Source organism: Leuresthes tenuis, unplaced genomic scaffold, assembly GCF_036924035.1.
Source record: "Leuresthes tenuis unplaced genomic scaffold, fLeuTen1.0.hap1 SCAF_9, whole genome shotgun sequence".
In the NCBI taxonomy this organism is placed as follows: Eukaryota; Metazoa; Chordata; class Actinopteri; order Atheriniformes; family Atherinopsidae; genus Leuresthes; species Leuresthes tenuis.
In genome coordinates this window covers 15744689-15766040 of record NW_027325363.1, presented here as the reverse complement: position 1 = coordinate 15766040, position 21352 = coordinate 15744689, and positions in this window count along the sequence as shown.

The window sequence follows — 21352 nt, the reverse complement described above, 5'->3', positions numbered from 1 at the left end:
AGTGACTACAGTTCAAGAAATAGATTTACCATACAAGGAAAACAAACAATACTACACAGAAAACAAAAAAGCCAGCATAGTGGCTGCTGCTTTTATAGAAACATTAGCTCGACAGCATCTTTTATAGTATAGTATAGTAAGTATAGCAGCAGCATTGCTATAAACTTTGTTTTTCAAAAATCAATCAGTTAACTTTAAATGGATGTTGAACTGAAGGATGTCAATTATTTGCAAAGTAATGGAAATATTGGAATAAACTAATGGTTTTATTAATTAAATGTGTTTGTTTTAATTAATCATAATTGAAATTAATAATACAAGACAGCAAAGATGACAAATTTACATACTTTGCATGCACAATATCGTGAAAAACAGCCTTCTCTACATTCCATAAAAAAGTAAATTTCCCTTTAATAGAAGCATGCTTCATGTCTTGCTCTGTATTACAGACCTCACTAAAGTTGTGATCTGTGGTCTTGTCAAATCTCATCTCAGTCAGAGCTCGCAAGCCCTCCTTATTATAGCACAGTCCCCACAGCCATTCCATGCTGAGTGGGTGTGTGTGTGTGTGTGTGTGTATGTATGTGTGTGACATTCACTGCAGTGTTTATCCACCCACTGAGCCTTATCCACTCAGACAGCTGGAACATAGCAGTGTACACACAGACACACACAAAAAGTGTGCCAGCAGACACACTGTCAACTCTCATCCTCCCCATAGCACACACACATACAGGCATGCAAACAAGCTGTCACATGGAGGAGTTTCTTACACGTTCTCATTATCTCCAGGAGTTACAGTCTCATACAAAGCATACGTGACACACTCACACACTGCACAGTGACTCTCTCATTTGTGAAGGGCCATTATCTTAACTCGGATAATAATTTCATAAATGTAAACATGAACTCTGAATACCATTCAAAGCTATTTTAAACTTAAACAAAACTTCAAATTGTTTTATTTCCCATTTGTAAAGGCTGGATTTACACTCTTCATAGCCATTATATCAAATGCTGTAAGTTGGACCAGCAAAGTATCTGTAGGGTGATGACACGCTCAGTACTTTTCCATTTGAAGTTAATTTGTGCTACAATTAAAGCTCGGCTGGGCCTTTTAATTAGGCTACTTTCATCCACCCATTATGCAAATACTGGAGGAGGATCAAATTATTGATTGAAGTATCCAGAATCCACAACAAAAGGTGGTGATATCTGGCTTGTTAGAATTGGACTTTTTCTTTACCTATTGCATGAGGAATCAAAACAGCTAGCAAACTAGCTCGTAGCTAATCAGTTCCATGTCTGGTAGTGGATCAGACAACTTTACATCTCTGTAAATTTTTTATGCGCTGTATGATAAGGTGTATGCTATTCCTTGTAGTTATTGGCTCTTTTAACCCTCTTTTTCTCTATACTGTCTTCTTCTGTTTCTTCTGGGTCAAGGCTCAGGATGGAAACTATGGGCCGTGCACTAAAGGCTATAGTCAAATAGTAAAAAAAATGACCTCCTTTCGTCTTTCTCTAAGCTCTTTTTCCTAACCTAGTTGGAAAACGTCACAAGGTTAATGAAAATTGGTGGTAAAAATGTGTCAGGACTTCACTGCAAAGAGACCTGACTGCACATAGCTTACACCAAGGTGTGATGGGAGTCTGCAGTAATGAAATAGTTCAATGGATATTCTATGAAGTGTCCAGTATATATTGTCTCATGCCATCTTATCATGTTGTCACAAAGAGGATATATCATATGTACATCATATTAGTATGACAAGATATTAATATTACTTTATTATCATGGTTCGTAATTCCAAAAGAAATATAAAGGTACAAAAGTGAAGCATATTGCCATCACACGCTGCTCACACTCATCCTGCCGTCCTGGTATCCCTGCACACAAATCACAGTATGAATGGGTAGATATAATAGAGAGTTGCTTTTGGAAGTTGCAGGCACAAGTTTTCCTATGCTAAAGGAGAGAGGGGAGCATTGAAACTTCTTTCTTTGGTATAAAGAAAATTCAAGCAGCTCTTGACTGCTACTAAAGATACTTCTAAACAATCTTCCTAAACCAAAATGGCAACTTGACTGAACCCTTAGGTCAGTTTGAGCTCTGCTGATCATATGAATGATGTATATGGGGTGTATTGGTCCAACAGAACATTTAGATTTAAAACGATTTTATCCAGACTGATTACAATTTTTTTTTAATATTATGATATTGTACGGTTCTCCACCTCTAACAGTAGTTGCCTCCCAAAGATAATTCTCCACCTCTCTTCTCCATGTCCAGATTCTTAGTCTTGGGGTCAAATCAAAGCCGTTTTTCTCCTGGCTGAATGTGTGTATGTTTGTATTAGTCACAGCCTTTAATGACAATCTGTTCAGGAGACTATTACAGGACCACAAAAGACTGACTAACATACAAAATTGTTTAAAATGTTAGCGAGAGCCTGAGTGTTTGTTGAAAAATGCAAGGTTTTATACAATCAATACTCCATTGTCACTGACACTAAATCTCATTATTTATGATCAAAAGACAGTTTCCTCTCTATAAATGCTGGCTTTTATTGGCCTCCAGAAAATTAAACCATTAGGTTAGAATTGCCCTTTCTCACTTTGCTTATTCAATTCAGATCCAACAGTCTGCCTCGGTGATCAGAGTCTGATTTAATTAAACTGACTGATCCTTAATTAACATAGAACCTGACAACCACATTGGTGTGATAACACTAAATCCCCGGTTCTCTAAATTGAGGCTCCTGCTCAGTGTGCGTGTGGGGCAAAATTAAACCTCTTAAATACATCATTTTTACCGGTTACAGCGTTATAATCTTACTATGAAACACAGGGTTAGATTATGTAAGTTTGAAATGCAAATATTGTCTTTCTGCTGACAAAAAAGAAAAAAAAGATGTTCATTCTTATGTTTGTTCTTTTAAAGATTTACTAAACATGAAAGCAGCTGCAGTTGTCTGCACAGTATGGTTATACTGCGCTCGCAAACTGACAACACGTGGCAATATAAGAGAGAGACTGCAAGTGAAGGAGAGCAGGTGCTCAGTGGGATATCAGCTAAATTAATCTAGTGTACAATTACTCTGTGTCTCGTAATACCTGTTGTTTTTTGTGGCTTCTGTTAGTTTGCATTAACAGATAAAGGTTAGATATTGCTGTTTAACTCATGTTACTGAGACAGTTTGTTGATTTTATGACTGCTCTCTTTATGTGATACTCTTTAACTGTCACACTTGTCACATCTACACTCCCAATGTCTCACCAAAGAGTAATGACAGTGTTGTTGCCATTATAAGTTGTTAACATATATGTTGATGTCATTGGCTCTGGTTATAGTTGTATTACAACTCCTCAGTGGTTCATATAGTTTCTGTCAGTGTTGGAAAAGCAGCACAGTAGAGCAGGAGGGAGGATCGCAGTAGGTCAGGTGAGAGGCCAGTAGAAAGTTCAGGACAACTGGGACAGTCAGTGGCGCAGTTGTGTTTCTCCACCCATTATAAAGGGAGTTCTCTCTCACGTAACTGAATGCACGCTGTTCTGTGGTAGGTAAACTAAAAATGGTGCTTCAAAATGCCATCGTGACCTCAATATATGTTATAACACCTCAACAGTTCAGATCAAGTAATGTCAGTGCTCATCAGCATAGTTTATTTGACTGCACTCAGAGGACAGCTCTGCAGTACAGCAGGATAGCAAGCAGGGACAGCAGCAGTGAGAAGCAGGTAGTGCAATAATGACAGAAAGTTCAGGATAACTGACATAACTGAGGCAATGAAAGGGCGATGACGTGTGATGTCTAGACTGAGATGGGCTACTCTGTCAATTTAATGTCCCGACGTTAGATTATCATTTTTCTTGGAAAAAGAAGGTTAATTGTTCTGCTGACGGTAAATTATGCGCACTGTGTTATTGGCAACAAATGCATGGAAAATCTGACCAGTAGCAAGTGGCACACATGTCAGGAAGCACTGTGCAGCAGACACACTAAAGACACTGTGGATCAAGAGAGAGAAGACCAACATTAGTGTGTTGATCAGGCTTGAGCTTGTTTAATTCTGTGCTTTATGTCCTCAACATATAACATACACTCATGTAAGATGGATTCATAGAACATTATCTCCATGTTCTGAGTGCTCATTACCAATCTAACTCAGCAACAACAACAAAAAATATCTTCTCCAGCAGTCATCAGACACCATTTATCAAAACTCATGCGTGTAACTCATGACCGCTAAATGACTTGAATGTGACTCTAACCCCTTTTCTTCATTCAGTGGCAGGGGATCTACGACTATTCTAATCTCGCATCACCCACATTTTCTCACACCTCCCACCCAAAACTTCAGAAACGATTATCCCTGAGGGCCAACCTCACCACAGCAAAAACCACTTGCATCTGGTCAACATCACTATAACAAGTATTTCTACTGTATTGTTTGTATACAAGAACCTCCTCCCCAGTTTCTGGATTTCTTTCTGAATTTCACTACTAAAGAGGACCTAACTTATAGTTGGTGTGGTCAAAGTTTTTTTTTTTTCATTTGGCTATATTTGGGCTATATTTCAGGCTATATTTGCCTGAGATTCTGCACAGTACACTTTAAAGATATTTCAGCTAAAAGCATTACATTATTAGAGTCTCTTCGAAGCCAAGACAATTAAATGTGATCAGACAGAACTTAAAAACCAGCAGGCTGACAGAAACAGAAAACAGATGTTTAGGTTTGGGTCAGTGACACGCTAATTGTACTTGGTTTGGATGGTAATGACTAAGGGAGTGTTTCATTATTGGCCAGCTTCCCTGTAAGAATCCAAAGGAGTTAGACTGTACACTGCTATGTTTATAGTGGAGGAGTTCGAGACTCTCTGGTGTAGATAGTGCCGTGAACAGACAAAGCAGAGTTGTTCCTGGAAGCTTCGCTTTCTCTCTGTTTATTGTATTGAGCTTGCCAACGGTGCTCCAGGAGTAAATTAAAAAAGCTCGATCTCCTGTAGCATAAACCATACACTGTGCCTGCTGTAACTCCTGTGTGACATCCTGCTGCTTCTTGGCCTCAGGGTTTAGCACAAAAACTTTCTAATGATCTTTGACCTTTTTAGTGGAATTTGAGACCGCAGATCCACCAAAAAAATAGATAAATTAATTTACCAACACACTGTGCTCTGCATTTTAACATTGATTTTTTTTCCATCTTTTATGATTATAAGAGTATTTGAAGTCTGATACAAGTTGGACCATCTTTTATCATCAGGCAGCACAATACAATCCTCTGAGCATTATATCTAACACAATAAACACCATAAGAACAGTTTAACAGGAATATTGAGTGCTTCACTGCAGTGGCGCTCCTCCACCGGTCGATTCCCCTGATCAGAATTCAACTTCAATTGGGAGATGTTAACAAATTCACTTTCCATTTGAAGCAGCATGACACAAAGCAACATGACACAGGCCTACATGAGGGAAGCGGCAATTAATTATTTCAAATGAAGAAGATTAAATGTTCTGTTCATAGATTTTGATAATAAGATCAAATATTTAAATTGATTCTGATGCTTCATGGTTCTGTACATCAATATGTATGCAGTAATAATTCATTTTTACATTCATTCATCTAACAGCTTCAGTTTTTATGAGTCTGCGTTGTGGTAGAGTCATATCCAGGATGCAGAGTCACTCATGGTTTTAATTTTTTAAAGCGAAACCAGCACAGACAAGATATATAAAGTAAATTTACTTTGTACAACTTCGCCGTCTTGTGGATGTTGTGGTGAAATGGAATGGATCTGTCACTTAAAGCAGTTTTCCAAATCCTCTTTATTACATTATGATCTAACTTTATTTAGCTTTTTACCGGTAAAGACGAGGAAGAGAACTCACCAAATACAGAGTTAGAAAGGGCTTTATATAAACATATATATTTTACTACATAAGGAAGAATTATCTGTTTATAGACAAACTTTAACTTGGTGTGCATGTTGCCACTGACAAGTTTGATAATGACTACTAATGTCTGCTTACAGCTTAATACTTACTGCTTCATGATATCAAACAGATGTTACCTTAGGGTCTAAAATTGTCTTTAAACTAATAAAATTAATGTTGTATGTTCAGTATTACAAAACACAAAAGCTGATTGCTTGACTTTATACTGACTAACATATTAAAGTCTCTTCAGCTAACATTATGACAACAAATCTTAATTGAAAAAGAAATTAAACTCCATGAAAAGTTCAGTCAGAAAGATGTCCAGCTTCTGAAATTAGATGGTTTGATGAGTAAAATGTTAACTCATAGCTAGTCGTCATGTGACCCCTGATAGAAATGATAGGACCTATAATCACTGCAGTGCTCTGGTCATCATTCAGTGCAGCTTTACGTCCACAATGCTCTAAATAGCTCTGTCTGCTTCACCGTGTCCTGATTTTACAACTATGCCTTTATCCTAATTATCTAACCGTGTCACCTGACATCGCTATGGAGACCTTCTTCTCATCCATACCTTCACTGACCAGCAGATGGCAGCATCTGCGAGGTTTCAACCTGGAATGTTCCAAGCTGCAACTTGTCCAGGGGTTGACTCTGCTCTGACAGACACAATGACGCAGCTATCTCTGCTTTTGGCTTGGAAACTCTCTGTATATTTAGCACCTTGTTTAAAATTAGACTTCAGCACATGGGGAATAAATTTAGCCAGCAGTTTTAATAGATATCTGCAGAGTCATACAAATTGGACACAGCATGTATAAAGTATATCCATAACAAATATAAACGGGGGAATTACCTTTCTGGGAACCTGAATATAAACTGACTGGTTGTGTTCAACAGCAGAATAGTTTTATGAAATGGGTTACTTTATGTCACATGATTCCACGGTGATGAAATGTTAAATATATAGAGCGGGGCAGTTCATGCCAATCTAGCAGTGATCCAACCCACGCAGTTAAGCAGATTGTAGCCACACACTCTCTGCTGTTACATGGTGGCATTTACAGGGTTTTTTTTACTCTGCAAAGTGGTAAGGAGAAAACAAGCAGCAGCAACAACAAAAGAAAAGAAGCAGAACAGTAGTACATGCAGAAAAATCTGCCATATAAAGGGGCTTTTCAATGTGAGCTCTAAAATGTTTGGGTTCTTCTTTCGGTTTTGATTTTTGGTCAACATTTCTCGTGTTTTCATTTTCAGAATTTGCATGACGTGAATATTGGAAAACAAACAGCACTTTTCATTCCTAACTGTTCCTAAATTCCTAAATGCTGTTCAGTGCTGTGACACTTTAGAATTGATCGCAGACACAAACCTCATTAAAAAAAAAACAGTCATAACCCATTGTGTTTGCTTTTGGTCCACAAATCAATAGATAATTGATGGCATGATCAATGGCAGAGAGCCCCGTGTGGCCTGTCAGAGTGTGCAGGAGAGACGTTCCTCATATTTAGAAAATGCAGAACCAGACTCGGATCAATAAAAATCCTAAAAACTCTAACAAAACAAATGAAAATAAATTACATCTGCTGAAAATCAAGATCAGAATCTGTGGCAGGGCGAGAAGGAAACTGCAACAGTCCCACAAGACTACTCACTACTACTACTAAGAATTGCACTAAACCACTATTAAATAACTTCCAAGTAGTTAGAAATTCAATATAAGTTTAGAAAACGTGCATTCAAAAATATGTTTTCTGTTTTAATGAGCTGCAGCTTTTAGCAGGGTTAGGCTAGTAAGCCCTCGGTTTTTCGTAGATTCAGTTGGTTAAGTGTTACTGTAAATCTCAGCTGATGAGAAAGTATGAGGAAACATGTTCACAGCCAGTAATGGGATAGCACGCACGAAACATATCAGTTACTCTGATAACCTTGTGAACATGAAGCATTGACTAAACTGGATACAGAAGATCGTTTCATGAGGATTATATTTGAAAAGTGATATAGACTGTGCTTATTCTTGACTAATGTCATACTGCTTGCTGAGCCTAGTGCATGTTTTCAAATCTTAACCCTAAAGGAATATTCACACACATGAAAGGCAAAAAATTCTAAATACTAAAGATGTTAGCTTTATATTGTTATGACCTCACTTTTTTTAATGGTATTACTGGGATCAAATTCATTGTACAAGTTTTAAAAACTATGAAATCATTGTCATTTATATATATTGTTTCTGTTCTATTTTCAGTAATATAAAGCAAATATCAGGTTTAAAGGGTTTACAAACGGGCTACACAGTGGTGTGGTGATTGGCACCAGCAAGAGAGTTCCTGGTTCAAACTTCTGTGTGGGGTGTGTATGTTCTCCCTCTGTGTCCATGGGCTCTCTGCACGCTCTCTCACCACTGTCTAATAACATGCTTGTTAGGTTAATTGGGGATTCTAAACTGACCCTAGGAGACACTGTGGCATGCTTGGTTGTTTGTGTTGTGTTGGACTGGAGACATGTCCAGGGTGTACCCCACTTCTTGCCAAATGGTAGCTGGGATAGACTCCTGCCCCCCTGCGACCCTGATTTGGATTTATCAGGTATAGAACATATATAAATGATTTACAAACCGTTGTGTTTTAATTTCAATTTTACATGTTGTCGCAACTTCATGGACACCAGATTTGCAACTTTTCAAAAAATGACAAATATCTATTCAAGCACCTGCAGCAGTCAACAAGAAGCCAACATGTTAAAAACTGCTTTCAGCAAGCCTGATTTCCATACCACAATCTACTTGTCATTCACACCACCAGTGACGTACACGCACCTTAGACTCAGGCTGCAAGTATCTGTGACTCGCCTGCACTAAATTCCTCAACTGTCACATTACATGGGTCATACTGGGTGGGGCTTTTTTTTCTCTTGGCAAGGACCAAGCAGCTTAGTTTAGTGCATCCACCCACAAATAGTTGAATTTTTGTCAAGCCTTTTAGATACAAAAGAGGAAACAGAAGACACAAAAGAGAAGGATATGCATTGAGGTTGAGAGGGACTAAGAAAGTCACTTTGGTTTTTAACATGCACTGCTGTGTGAGTGTCTGTACATGTTGCATGTATATGCATGTCCTTGTTCTGTGCGGTGAGAGGTTGCTGTTGGGTATCCACCTCACCTTTAGGCTAAACTGGAGTCAGCTAGTGCTGGATTATCTGATGCAATGTGACAGTTAGGCTGGTCTGCCCAACTGTTTCTCTGCACACAGTCTAACCAACCCAGACAACTAACAGCAAAGCATCCCTCTACAAGGACAAGCATCACCTGCGAGCTGTGTCAACTAGGACTTATTAAATAAAAACACTGCTGCTTTTAAGAAATTCTGTTTTTGTCCTATGTGCAATTTAGACTTAAAATGATTCAAATGCACCATGCTGCTGCGTAACTGTGACCAATTGCAGCTCAGTTGTAATCTACACAAAATGACTTACATGTAAATGCATAGCTACAATTCCCTGTATAATTACAGGACATGCATGGTAAACAAATGAATAGTTTTTAAGGAACAGCTGCTGTTGGAGATTTATATAGAAACATTTATCAGATTTTCAGATTATGTCCGATTATTCTAGTACTCATTTCCTCACTCTTGGAACAGTTTTTCTATTTTTCTTTCTACTCTTTTTTTTTTGTTCTCCCTCCCTGTGGAGTCCATGGAGTGTTGTGCAAGGTGATGTGCTATATGACAGAGCAGCAGTTGACAAGGCCCAGAGAGCAGCAGGTGAGCCACCAGGACACAGCAGGGCTCATCTTTCCCTTCATATGCCGCACACTATAACACAGTATGACCCCACGATACCTTCCCTGTCTTATTCCTTTCTTTCTGTACATTTGTCTGTCTCTATTTTTCATTTTCTGCCTGTTTCCTCCATGTTTATACTAAATGTAGACTAGAAAGAGAAAAAAAGAACACGTCAGACACTGCTGCAATGAGGACAGGGCCTTGGTCTGCCAGTTTATTCCTGCTCTGCAGTGTTTTACAGTACTGGCTTACATAAGCAAACAGACCGAACAGTAGCTTTCAAAATGTGCTCCCTTCTGCATACAGCATGTGCAAACACACACACACGCACACATGTTGGAGGTTAGATATTACATTTCTCTCAACAGGCTCACTGACAGTACACTGCACTTGACACACAAGCAAAACTTTCCTCTTTATACATTTTTCAGTCTAACTCTGTCATATGGTGCGTGCGACAGCAAGTCTCCTTGCCCTTGGTGCCTGTCTGAGCTAGACGGCTGTGACAAGGGCCCCAGACTGAATGGGAGGTGGGGATGAGAGATATGGGGTGTGAGAAAGGATGGAGGCAGAAAGAAAGAGGAGAAATAAATTAGAAAAGGCAGGTGAGGAAAAAGTGGCAAGGGTGGGGCATGGAAGGGGACAGAAAGGAAGGGAGTAAAGAGAGGGCAAGGAGAGGAAGGAAACAGATAAGAGGATGGATGGATAGTTGGGAAATGGAACCAAAAGATGGAGACAGGGATGGGAGACGAGAGGAGTGTGTGGTGGCAATGTTTGGGAATGCACACACATACAGAGCAAGCCTCCCTGGAAAAGTACCAGCCTTCTTTTTCAATTTTTCACTGATGTGTCTCATCAGAGTTCGTTTGGCTTCACTGCTGCTTTACCCACCCACCCAGCCAAACACCTTTAAAGTTTAGCCCATGAGAAAGTACCATAATGTATAGATGTCTGTTTATAATTTGCATCTATGAGCACCAAGGCTCATAATTATATTTGATGTGTCTTTAGTGCTTTGTAACTGAGATTGATGAGTAGATTTGATAACAGCCTGCAGCTTCTGAGAGCATTAATTAGGCTCAGTTTTTACTTCTGCAAAGGCAAAACAGAAATGCCTCAGACTGAACTGTTTGAGCTTAAAGATTACATGTGTTGAATGCAGTTGCTGGATATTGAATGTGGAAAGTACAATCTTCTCTTTTTTAGTGAAATGGGATGGCAAGACTAATATTAGGATTTACTGAAAACAAGAAAACACATGTTTAGGCTAAAATAACTGGTTATTTTTAAGTAGGAGTAGGCAGGAGTCATTGCTACTTCATAATTTTCCAATTACACACACATTAAACAGAGAGACAAAATATACAATATACTGAGACTAGATTTAGAGTTACTGTTTGAGTATGTCAAGGAACACTCCTTGTTTTCACCCTCAGGATGAGTCATGATTAAGCAGCGCAATGCTACAGCTGGATGGTTTAGTTGTTGCTCAGATAGATTAAAGTCACAGTGGAGACATTTCTGTGGTCAAACAATGCTTTTCACTCGGCTGCTGACAATTAACTGTCAGATATACAAGATTAAGAGGAGGATGAAGTTGCATTCAAGCAAAGGCTTAAATAGGACGTCTGTGGTGACTTAATCAGCTTACTGTGATGCAAAGTCAGGTGGGTTAATGTGGCAGGAAACCAGGATGTTCACCTCAGTCTCAATCTGTAATACCGTCCGATTACTCACTTCACATTGTCCATGCAAGGACAATGTAGTGTGCAAACTTGCTGCAGGTACTAAGTGTGTGTTTGTCTTTGTGGCTGTGTGGGGGGGAAAGGGAGTATTACCCAAACATACACATACAGTTTGATCTCTATACTTTCCTGGAGGCACAACAAGGTTATGTTGTGTATTGAAATAGTCATCCTAGCACCAACACCTTCAGCAAAGTCTTAGAAAGTTGAACAAGCTTCAGATGCTATCAAATGGCCCAGATACATGACACAAAAAAAATACTGTTGACTTTGTGTATTCAAACACTGAACTGTCCCCATGCCACTACAGTATCTGAAAATGGGCAAACAAACACTGGCAAATACTAGCTGCTGTAATTCCACCTGCAATGAATGGAGTGGGGGTGTGTGATGTAGGAATATTCAGCTGGTTATCTACAACTTCAAAACCACAAGAGATTTTGCTAAAAGGGTGTTTTTGTGTTTGTTTGACTTTGATTTTTGACCTTTTAAAACATATTCCTTGTTCATTATCCCCTGCAGCCCCATGCAAGCTCAGGACAGATTTGAGGGAAAAGAAGATTTGATGTGATCCTAAGGTTTCCTTCACTAAGCTACTTTTTATGAATATACATTTTATCAACTGGATTAAACTGAATAGGACTGTAATTGATGGGACTTCAATTGATCTTGGTAGCTTTATCTGTGAAATGACCTCAAATGTCAACACACTTTTGAAAGTCCTATTGAAAGCAGGAAGCGAACAGTGAGAATATTACTTCTAGAAAATGCATTAACGCTCCAGAGACAATAAAACAGAAGGTTTTCCTGCTTTTTAGCTGGCACTGAATGACCTGTCTTCCCACACCTCTCACCATGTAACACAGCACACTGTACAAAAAAGCAGATCAAAAACTGAAGAAATCAAACTCCCGCTGTCAAAATCCAATCTGTAACCTTTAAAAATGGCCACGGTAGAGAGGAAATTATCTAAAAATTTCAGCCAAAGCATTCAGTTATGTATGTTTCTGGAATACAACAGAGAGTAAAACATTTTCCATGAGTGTACTTGCATGCTTATGTCATTTGTCCAAATAAAAGCAACTGCTTGGCCACAAGCTATCCGCCACGTGTCTTTCATTCTGTGTGGGTGCATGTCTGGGCATGTCATGGAAATGCCTGACCCACCCAAGTCTGAGTCTGACTGCCTATATGACTGCTCTCCTGTAAGGCGTGAAGGTGGTACAGAAATGTTTGGGCAAATGAAGGGAAGAGGAGCTGGACGACAGGAGAGAGGGAGGGATCTGGGGAGGAAAGGAAAATGTGGGTCAACACAGTCAAAGCCCTTTCACATGTTCCAGTCAGCTGGAATCTTGCCTCCAGTCCAAACCAGAATGTTATGTAAGAGGTTATTGATCCATGAGAGCGCATGTCAGAAAACAGAGTGCCAGCCGGTACTGAGCCTGCTCTCTGGTCTGTCTGCTGCAACACTGTCACATGGTGCAATATGGAACGCAGACCTGTCAGAGTATTGATAGTGCTGAACTCACTTGCACAAACTGATCCAGTGAATATGAGACTTTGAGTTAAAATGACACAAGAGATTTTTATCATAATATGAATATTTAATCTTTTGGGAAAAAAAGAAAAGCCCTGGCACTTTGATACCGGGAAATAGAAAGTGTCTGAGTGCGGCCTGTCAGCTCTAATAGCTCCCACTAGTCACAAACGCGCCTTCTCTCTAAGTCGCCCAATTGGTGTGAAGTCATCACTTTCAGCAGCCACAGCTCCCCAAAGCTGTCTCCATCTATCAGCTTCAACAGCTCGGTCCTTTTTTTCTATTTAAAAAAAGGGGGGTGGAGTTTACTTACTATCATCATTAGTCGTTTCAAGCATGAGATAAATAAGGGTATTTGGAAAGAACAGAGGTTGGATCAGACTGTCTGAGGATAATGTGTTCCTTTTCCACCAGCAAGGCTAATCATATCAGTAAGTAGGCCTTGGCCCTGGATGTGGTAACCAAGATAAACTTTGTGGAAATGCTTTTCTCCCGTAATCCAAGCACGATTGCACATTGCCATGGCCTCGTCACCCTCACGTGCAAAGGGATCAGAGTTCTCTGTCTGCTTAGGGAAATAGTGGGTAAGTGGGACGATGATATAAGAAATTACACATGGACTAAGTAACCCCTTGTACTTAAAGGAGAAACAAAAAGCTACAACTGGAGCAAAGAGGCTAGTGCAGTCAACTGTGTAAAAAAAATTCTCTATGTTGTTTCCTGGCTACAGACACTTGAATGAATAGAGCTGACATCACAGCCACAGCAAGCTTATGAAACAGCTGGATGTGGATCACATGAATCAATGAGGAAACAGCTGATTCCTTTCTCCTGCTTTGGCTGTGAAGACAGAAAGGCTCTAAGAGTTCAGGGTTTAAGTAGGAACATTTCCATGAACAAACAAGCTGAACGTGGAGAGGTGAAGGAATCTGAAGGCAGTGGTTACAGTTCACTGACTGCAAAAGAGTACAATGAGCATAACGGCAGCACTTTGGACTAATATATAATCTCCTGAAAGCAAAGTGACCACAGATGTTGTGACTATTACGCAAAGAGAGCATACATTGACCAAGTAGCATGAGTAAAAATGAAATATCAACTTTAACATTCATGGCGCCTTCTGCTTTCCTTTAGTAATCTAACAAACCTTCACAAATGTAAAATTTTAATTACGTATTTGCCACTTTCCCAAAATGTCAGACCAGTGCTTTAACAATATGTAGTAACAAACTATGCTTTTAAAAGGCCCTGTTTCCTTTTGTGGTGGTAATTGAGACACTGGAGATGGCTGTAGTTACTGAATTACAGCTACCATCAGTACATGTATCTGTAGCCCCCATCTTGTCACAAAGGTGTGCTGTGCTATGCTGACTGTTGTGATCTTCTCCTGTGGTCTAATGGAACTTTCCACTGCTGCTCACGGGACTGACTTCTACACAGAGTAGCTCCGAGTTACAGTACAGAGAGAACAGAGCCTGGCCACATCATAATGTGGGTCATTCAATCCATAATAGAGCTGAAAGAGCCAACTCATTATCAGCTGCAAATCTGTGCGCACCAATGAGAAGGTGAGGCAGATGGTCGTGTTTGAGGAAACGGAATGTAGGAAGGACAGAACAGAATAGATTTTTAATGTAAGATTCGTAAATAATTTCTCTTTATGCTCCAAAGAGGGACCTAATTTACAAATCATGCCAAAACCAAAGGGACAAATTTGCTGGCAAAGAGATCATACAAACATATTATTTTAAAAAAAGTTGGTATGTTCTCTAAAATGCAGTACACTTGATAAATCTTTTATTTGTTCAATAGTTTGAACCTTTGTCTAACAGATACAAGCATAAAAGAAGATATTTCACTGACCAACTTCTCTGTGTTTAGAACATTAAAGATTAAAAATGTATTGCCAGCAACACATTCAAAAAAGCTGGGGTAGCTTTTCACCTTTGTGTTACATCACCCTTCCTCTTTATGACTCTTTCTAATAATTGGGAACCAAGGATACTCGTTTTTTCCACCCAAATATGTCCCATTGGGGCATTTGTTTGTTGGCTAAAATGGCCTATAACTAAGCAACCTGGTGATTTGTGTCCCACAGCATTGTTTTTAGATGAGAACAATTCATTTTTATTTTTTTATTTTCTTTCTTTTGTTTGTGTTGTTGTATGATAATATTGTTTCTAAAAAAAAATTAATGATCATTTACCATTTCAACTTATTTTTGCATCATATGTGGACATAATTAACTCTCATTTTCACTTGTGGATTAGTTTAATTTTCAGGTTCAGGCAGAAAAACCTATCAGTTAGGTTTAGAAAGAAAGACACTGACAATCTTTACATGATACAAAGATCCCTTTTTTCTCTCTACAACACTAAGCTGTTGGAAAAAAAATGTTTTTCTTTTTCTCATGAATAGATTTCTTCACTAATTCAGAGCACCTTGATTATTTCACACTTAGAAAGTAATATAATAGCAGGTAAGTTTTGCCTGAGACACCTTTCATAAACACATTTTTGTCCCGTTTGAATCGTACTTCCAGTTAGAAGTACAGTTTGGTTTTGCTGGTTGATTGATGTCTCCATATCTCCCTACAGTTCCCATTCAGAGCTCTGATTTGGGTGTTCCACTGTGGGATACGTTCCCTGTGTGTTTGTCTGAAGTATTTACATATCACATCATGCCAAAGCTGATCCACTTTTGATCATGATGCCCACAGTTTTAATGCACAACTCTTTGAGGTTTTTTTACAACCGCCTCAATGGTCCTCCTGGAGTGGCTGCCCAAAAATAAGTAAGGAAATAAAATAATTGTACAACAAATATATACAGTCAAACCTGTATTTAGACAGTTCCCCTCAGGTGAAAAAGGTGAGTGCGGCACACCAAAGATTCCATAGTCTCTAGCAGCCACCTTGCAAAGCCACATCGGCCACATACTTTGGTTATTTGCCTCAGAGAGAGGCTGTAAACCCTTGGCCTGTTTCTGAAAGTGCATTTTTCACTTTCTTTTGGGGAGCTGCAAGTTTGCGCTCTGGCCCTTTAAACACTGCAAAGTGTCATCTCACACACGTCCAAATTTGCTGAGTCATTGGGTTCAGACTGCTTTTGTAACCTCCACTCAGCAGGGTTTCTCATTGGCTTCAGTCTCCACACAGCACTCCACGTGGTTGACTGCCAGCACAACTAATCAGTTCCTTTTCGTCGTAAACCTTTCTTAAAGCGGCAGAGGTGCTCCCCTCACTCCCCTGTGGCTGATGTCCAGCTGATGTATGTTCGAGGGGACAAGATCCGAAAAGTTAAAAGGAGTTTAGCTGTAGAATACTTGATGAGAGGGAAGTGGTGGACAACAAAGAAAGAATTGATGGTGGATTAGTGGAGCAGACACACATATCATGGAATGAAACTGAATCAAAATACTAAAATGCAGACAGTGATAGACATGCTGTGTCAGTCAGATTTAGAGAGTCACTTTATGAACCTGAAATAATTAACTTGTTAAAAGAAAAGAAAAACTCTTTGGGAACCACTGTAAAGTAAAATGGCCAACGTGGATTATTCTAAAAATTTATAATCACCTGATCAGGACCTTGTGTCTCATTTATTACATCTTCATTCATATATGAAACAAATGCAATCAGCACAGTTACATGCACAGCTGAGTTGAGCTATGGTTACAGCTCTGCTGGGCCATTTAACTTGTAAATGTTTACGTGCACTGGAGCAGAATCAATTCATTGATCAAAGTAGGTCTAAAACTGTGACCAGGGGAACTGTGTATACAGTAAATGTTTAAGACACTCTGCTGTTTCTAACTTTCTCTGAGAGAGATCATCATACATGCAAATATAGCCCAAACCACAGCTGTTCTTTGTATTTAGAAGATGTGAAAAAGAAAAGGTGAATTAAAAGGCTAACAATTGAGAAAACGTCCTCTGATGCACAAAAATCTATTTGCTGGCTTGAGTTGAGTTTTGTTTTTTTTGTTGTTGTTGTTGTCAGTTTTCATGAACGCTTACTGCATATCAAGGGGAATAGATTAAAATGATGTTACTAACCGGCTGCTTCAAGTCTGAGTTGGCAAACAAACTCACGTGACTGACTTATAATTTTAAAGTTAAATGAGTTATAGTTAATGTTGGTTAAAATCATTTAAGTTTACTTCTCTCCATTTTCCGTTTGTGGATGTCCACCGCAGTTGTTGTTTTTCTCCTTGAGTATTTTTTTTTTCCCGATTAGAACAACTACTTTTTCCACTGAATTAAAATCACCTGCAACATTGCCTATACCAGCAGCCGCTGGTGACACTATACAGCCTAGTTTATTCCATTCGTACCAATGGAAACATTCCTGATTCACATTTAATTTTTGCAGCTTTTCTAAAGATTTCTTCTAATTTGCTTCACTAGTGAATGAAAATGTTAACACGCAAGCATGTTTTTCGATTGTTTTTTTTTCAATCTTAAGTATTGCATTAAAACGATCACAAATGTGTTCTAAGGTAGCTAAAAAGTATCTTACAATAATGATTACAAGGGCACCTCCTGTGTGTACCCTGGAAAATGAATGAACGCTGAATTTGAGGAAAGGCTACCTGAAAACATCCATTGCTGATTGCAGCTGTAGAAGTCATGTTTTAAAGAGTACAAAGATAATCAAGGATGCAAAAATTCATGCGGGGAAGTTGCCCAGAGGAAAGTGTGTGTTAGGAGTCACCCATATAATGCACAGTCCTGTGGACTGTGAAGTTGTATAATAAGAAAAATAATAGCATCCAAAGATGTGCATGTGCATGTCCGTAAGGGTGTGACTTCAACTTTACTTTTTCCTTTTATTGACTGCACAAAGAATTTCACCATCATTTATACCATTCAGGCTTGCAATATTCCTGTTTGATTTCAGCAAATTATATTATAAGTTAGGTCATTCCTTAATTTAGTTACTGTTGTTGAAAAGTCTTGATACCTGAGATCTCAACTAAAACCTCTTTTTTACAGAGCCACTCTCTCATGGGCAATAACATTTTAATCCTTTATGACCAGGTCTTGGTAATATCCTCTGCAGTCTGGCACTGAATGAACCCTCTGACTCACAGCCTCAGGCTCTCAATTTCATCTCTGAGACGCAGCAGTCTTGCTCACTTGAAGCAGATAGTACACACACCTGTTGTAGTGTGTGACAATGCAGTGTTTTCTGCCTTGGAGAGCCATTACGCGACCTCAACAGCCTTCAGATTGCTTCTTGCCTGGAAAACCCCCAATTGCTTCTTGAAATCTATTTAACGGAGATATTTATTAACTCAAGGGCAAGATCCCATTTAAGAGGAGAGGAAGACGCAAAAGAAGAGTGTATAGATAGAGGAGAAAGAAAAGATGGGCCAGTGTTAATCTGAGAATACATCAAATCATGTTATTGTTCTTCAGTCTTCTGTGAAATGATAACTAAAGGGAGCTGTCACACAGGAAGTGACAGCTTTATGCTTCCACTATTACATTTGGAAAATATTGCACAGGAAGAACACATAAAGGATCGTGTATTTTGTGATGCAAATCTTCCTGAAAGGCTGGATGGCAGAGTGTGCTGGTGTCTTGCAAATACTGCTGATTCACTCAGGCTACCTTTGTACACCAAAGGCGGAGGTATGGGTCACCTCAGGCATATGATTAATTTTACATGCATCAAAAGACATAAAGAAGCAGCTGCATATTGATTAACCTCTTGTTCGCCTGCCGTATTGAACACATTTCTACATGCCCCTTGTAATTCACCTACTACTTTGATAGGAGCAAGGCTTTAGAGTTTCCAGGGGTTTTTTTGTTTTGTTTTTAAGCAGTAATTCACGTTTGCCTAATTACTTGAAATTTGGTAATAATGTTGTGTTGTGAACTGAGCTAAATCATGTAACCAGACGTTTTTATTAAGCCAGTCACAGATGGAGCGCGACACACTGATTACTGTGCATGGTGCATTCCACATAATTGCAATGTCAGTGGTTTAACTCCCAGCTAAAGGACAGTCTGTTGCATTTTATACAGTAATTCTTGCAGTACAATACAAAGCGTGTAATCTCTGCTGAAAGGGGTCTTTCAATCGAAACAGCATAAAAGAGTAGTTTGATTACATTGCATGGTAGAGTGGGCTTTGTTGCCATTCAGATAAAAAGTTAAGTTAGCTAACATAATGTGAATTGCTAACCTACCATTATTTCAAATACACATACAGGCATTTGGGGGCAACATTTCCACCTTTATGTTAGAGGTTTAAGGTAGCAGGCTGTCAATGCTAAGATTATTAAATCACTTATTTGTTGGTCTGAAAAGATTTCTCCCCATATCAGTGTACAGCTATGGTGACATGGTCTCAGGCAGCTGGGGACCTGCAAGATTATCTCATGAAAAATGTAGAAAGAAGTTCTACTATTTTTTAAAGGGAGAGTTGGGTTTCTTTGAAGTGAGTAAGTTATCTTATTCTTTAGCCGTGACAACACTGTGTACAAAAAAGCTTCAAAGCATTCCCACATCATTTAGTGTGTACCTTGTTTTTGCATGGCTCCATCAATCTACTTTCAGGACTTAAAGCACCTTAACCAAAGACAGCAAAGGCTTACAGGGTTACTGAAGTTTCCTTGAAGTGGGGTTGTATGAGGTCAGCACACTTCAACTTAAAAGAAGAAGGTGGCCTGCATAGAAACTATCCAGAAAAGATTTAGGCACTTTGAAAACATTTTTTTTTTCAAAAAAAGGTCATTAGATGAATCAACTCTTACAGTCACCAGCAAACTGGTCAGATCAATAACTTCATAAGCCAAGCCAGTCAGTGAATAGGAGCCACCATTATAAGAAAATGTGTTCTATCATGATGAGAATTCTTGGTAAATGAGGGCCAGCATGAAAACTACAACATGTTCTCATGATATTCAGAAAAAACATAGCATGTAATTTCTGAAACATGCTTAATTCATAGCATTTCAAGGTTGTTGTGTCTTCATGCCATTATATAGGCACGTGGTTAGAATGAGGGTAAAAGTACACAGCAGAGTGTCTTCACACACTAAATGCCATTTGCAGTGACACACACTATGACTCGTCATGACTGTGTGACTGGGACTCAACATGTTATTGGTACACTTTTTTTTTTGTCGACCAGGCAGGATAATAAATAATACAGTGAATAGGGTCTGCAGCGAAGCGTATTTAGCTACATAGTGTGTCAAAAAACTCCATCAGTTTACATTGCAGTCAGAGAGCAGGGTATTTAATCTAGGCTGACTTCAAAGCCACCAGACTCCATTGACAAAATCAGTCATGTTATCTCACAGAACGCCAGAGATGCTGGTCTTCCACTGCCTTGATTGGTTGGCTTATTTGTTTTATTGTTTGACTTTGGTGTTGTAATACATTAGTTAGGATCAGAACTACCTCTTTAAAACACAAAGGGTAAGGCAGTGCACATAGACCAGCTACTCCTGTGTTTTATGAGGAGGTAAGACCATACATTTCTTCATGTCATCTTGACGTTCTTTAGACGTTTGACAAGCACCTCCTCTTATGCTCAAATATGCAAACTTTGTATTAGAATTAGGAATTAGACTTAGCTGATGAACTACTACCAACCAACCAAGTATATATATATGACCAAACATGACTATATCCAGGATTAATCATTTTGTAAGATGTCTTCTAATGTTGCCTGCTCAGGCTGAGAAATCTCCTAAAAGTGCGTCAAGTTGTGATGCAGTTCAATCATTATATTGGTGCGAGCAAATCTCCAAAATGCAGAGCCAATTCTTCACAGAGGAGTTTCCTATTCACATTTCCACCTTTAATACTTAAAAAAACAACAAGTCTCAAAGTATAAAATCCAACAGACTGCATTATTATGTGAATTTGTACAGGTTTTATCCCAGTGGAAGAAAAACATCAGTGGGTACTGATGCCATTCTGTGGAATAAAATAATTCAGTCAACTTAAAGTGTTTGCAAACAAAGCTGTTATAAAACATTCCTGTTGCCTGTTATGTGGCTCTGCATGAGGTTTACCCATTGCAAAATACAACTTTGCATTTCTCTCGATGTGTTTACTTTTAGGTACGACTGCCAGAGAAGTTTTATTACTTTTGCAGCCCAGGTGCATTTGTGAAACTGCACCATCTCTCAGGCATTAACAGAATGGTGAGATGAAGTCAACAGGCAAGGAGAGAGGGGGCAAAGAAAAGAGGGAAGCGACAGTCTGCTCCTGGATCAAACAGCCACCTCACAGTGTGGACTGAATCCATGCAAGAAGGCTGAGGGCAGAGAGGACTGGTTTGCGGAACGTTCCTGCCAAGCTTTGTGAATGCTT